At 39.0% G+C, this 3665-nt stretch overlaps 1 non-coding gene across 1 annotated transcript; it reads right to left on the minus strand.

Annotated features, from left to right (window-relative positions):
- Nucleotides 1-321: 321 nt before the first annotated feature.
- LOC142177763 (small nucleolar RNA R71) lies at nt 322-428 on the minus strand. Its single transcript, XR_012706320.1, has one exon. It is a non-coding gene; the product is annotated as a small nucleolar RNA R71 (small nucleolar RNA).
- Nucleotides 429-3665: the final 3237 nt, after the last annotated feature.

The following is a 3665-nucleotide window of genomic DNA, read 5'->3' on the forward strand; positions in this document are numbered from 1 at the left end:
AACATATGGTTGTTCAGGAGGTAGCGATGCCCAGCATTGCTAATGTCACCTCCAGCATTGTGAAGCCCAGAATCACTAGGCACTTTGAGCTAAAATAGAGCATTGTCCAGTTACTACATGCAAACGGGAAGTTTATGGGTCTTCCACACAAGGATACACAACAACACATTCTGTACTTCTTGGAGATTAGTGATACTTATATCACTAACCGAGTCACTCTAGACTATGCAAGGCTCACACTGTTCTCGTTTTCTATGTTGGGTGAAGGAAAAAGGAGGTTGAAGACGGAGTCACTCCAGACTATGTGAGGCTCACACTGGAAAGATCATAAGTGAGATAGTAGCCTTTAAATAGAATTTGGGGGAGTCATTATATTCAGCTTGGGAGAGGTTCAAGGGGTTGCTCAGAGATTGTCCTCGTCACAACTAGACAAATGACGTGTTGGCTCAAACCTTCATAGAAGGGCTACATCTAGAGACAAATATTGTTGTGGACGCTGCAGCGGGAGGTCAAGTGTTGGAAAAAAGCTTTGATGAAATTTATGCATTATTGAACAAATTCTCCAAAAGTAATCCGGACTGGCAAGGAGAGATGGGCAGACACATAATTCAAAAATCTACACGGGTCCTCGAGTTAGACGCTTTTCTGCATTATCAGTGCAGGTTGCCACATTGGCCAACCAAGTCAATAAGATGACCTTGGTTATTAGTAAGCAGCAAGCTCAGCCAGTCCAGTAGGTTCAGATATTTTGTAAAGTATGTGGGGAGGGTCACACGAGCAATCTATGCCCAGCAAATCCAGAATCTGTATTTATTTAGTTAATGTAAACCGAGGCCAAACAATTAAGTATGGGGACACTTACAATCCTAACTGGAGGAACCACCCAAACTTTTCTTGGGGTGGAAATCAGTGTGCTCAGAATCAGTATAGGTCACAAGCTCCTCAACAACAATATAGACCACCACAAGCTGATCCGTCCGCATATCCGATGGGTTATATTGAGGAGATGCTCAAGAAAATTATGGCGGATAACCAGAATCAGGCTACTACTATTCGGAATTAGGAGCGACAAACGGGTCAACTTGCCAACGTCCAAAATATTCGGTGAGCCGGGGCCCTTCTTAGTGATACTGAGCCTAATCATAAGGCTCAAGTCAATGTGGTTAACTTGAGAAATGGAAGATTATAAGAAGAATTTCAAAGGAAAAAAGAAGCATACAACTAGGCTTAAAGGAGAATTGGTTCCTAAGCCAGTTGAGGATACTGAGAAAGAGAGCGAAAGATCAGAGCCGATAATTGTGACAAGGCCACCACCTCCATTTCCACAAAGACTGCAGAAGCAAAGAGATGATGCTAAGTGCAAGAATTTCTTAGAGATTCTAAGTCAAGTGCGTGTGAATTTGCCTTTGGTGGAAATTTTGTATCTCAATGATATTGTGACAAACAAGTGAAGACTTATAGTGTTTAAAATAGTTGCACTTACTGAAGAGTGCAGTGCTAGAGTTCAAGGTAAACTTCCTCTATCTGTTCGGAAACAAGAAGTTGGTAGAGCCCTTGTAATTTAAGACCTAATATAAATTTGATGCAATCATCTTTGTTCAAGAAACTAGGATTGGGGGAACATAGACCAACTACAATCACTTTACAGTTAGCATATAGGTCACTAGTGAGGCCAGAAGGAATTATGGAGGATGTGTTAGTTCGAGTGAGAAAGTTTATTCTTCCTGCCGATTTTATTGTTCTTGATTATGAGGCAGATGAGGAAGTGCCCATTATTTTGGGGCAACCATTCTTAGCTACTGGAGGAGCGATTATTGATGCGAAGGAAGGGAAGTTGAAGATAAGAAAATCACTTATAATGTGTATAAGTCACTTAAGCTTCGTAAGCATTATGAGGACTTGTGCATAATTATTGTGGTGGAATCGAAAGGAATAGAGCAGAGCCCTTATTTGAACCATAGTGATCCAGATTGGAAAACTAAGTTAGAGGAGATGATATTGCAAGCTGAGTGTGGAAAGATGACTGAGAAAATAGCGAGAAACGAAAGAGGAGACCTTCCTAGAGCGTGCAAAAAGGCTAGACTTCATGGGAGAAAGAAGAAGAGAAAGCGCCCAGCCTGAGCAGAGTAGCAAAGTAGTGCCACAACTATAAATAAGGCGCTTGTTGGGACGCAACCCAACTTTTTTTATTTTTTATTTTTTTAGTGTTATGTTTTGTTTAATTTTATTTTTTCAGATTAGGGGAAGTCCGAGTACCCGAAGTTGATACTGAGGAGCATGTTTGAGCTTAAGTGTAGGGTCGTCCCGACCCTTAATATTGAGTATCATGTGCTAGCTATGCCCTAGAGGGTGTCAGTGAGTATTTTTCATCCTTGTTTTAATATTTTTTACTGTGATCCATGCATCAAGGACTATGCATGACAAAAAGTGTGAGGTAGGGGAATTACTCGCTGATTGTAATTGTATAAAAAATTATCATTTTATTTTTAACCCTTTGATAGTAGTATAGTTTTGATTAGTAGAAAATTATTCAAAACAAATAGAGAAAAATAAGAAAAAGCTTGGACTTTTTTTGGATGGATCTCTTGGATAGCTTTCTTGAGGGATTAAGGTCCGGTTAAAACTACTAAAAAGAGCTTTCTTGGTTTTACCGGGTATTTTCTAACAGTTTAGTCTGAACCGGGTATTTTGGTTATATCTTTTAGGAGTAGGATAGGAAGAAAACTGAGTTGCTCTAGATACCTTTTGACATGTTTGGTGCTGGCACATTAGGCTATGGCATGCATTATGTCTTCCTATTATATTTGATTTGAATTGTGATGCCTAAGAAAATTAAATAGCCTACTATGTAACGCTTGTTCTCAGTGATTTGACTTGTATGTTACCTAGTGCATTATAGCTTAATATTCTCAACTATATGTGCTTGCTTGATTTGAGAGTTGAACAAAACCGTCCTGATTGAGTCATGTGCAATGCGTGTGTGAGGATTTGTGTTATTTTATGCTATCCGGTGTAGTCTAGAACTTTCTTTGTGTGTTAATCGAAGCGAAATCATTAAGTTGTGCTAGTGTAGAACATGATGTAGGAATTTCTTTTCTTGATCATAGATGTGCTTGTCACTTACAAATAAAATTTTTCCGTTGTTAGCCCCTTTGAGCCTATAGACCTTTTCATTAGAAGCCACACTACAAGTTGTATCCCTTGTTTGTTCTTAATTTGAGATTGTGGAATCTTTATCTCCGAAGGCACTTAGGCACTAAATGAAGTAAGGTGAGAAATTTGGGAAGTAGCTTGTGAAAAATACCACTAGCCGATGAACCTTAATGTATGGAGTATGTGTAGAAAAGAAAAAAATAACACAAATGATGTAGAAAAAGAAAAAAAACACTGCCTAAACTTACTAATTCGTGCTGGTGGGAATATAGAAGTGCTTAAGTGAAGAAAGGGCAATATTGTGTATGGTTTATGGCGAGTGAATTAACTGAGAAAAATATGTGCTTGATTCTTGAGTGCAATGCATTAAAGTGCCTAGGAGGGTTAGTCACTATTCCTAAATGTATCCTACCCGTCCTTTAGCCTACATTACAACCCATAAAGTCCTAATTGATCCTAGACTTGGCTAGCTTAGAATAGTAGAGATGTACACTACGGGAAAGCTTATGGTA

The sequence above is a fragment of the Nicotiana tabacum genome, chromosome 23 (genome assembly GCF_000715075.1).
Source record: "Nicotiana tabacum cultivar K326 chromosome 23, ASM71507v2, whole genome shotgun sequence".
Classification (NCBI taxonomy): Eukaryota; Viridiplantae; Streptophyta; class Magnoliopsida; order Solanales; family Solanaceae; genus Nicotiana; species Nicotiana tabacum.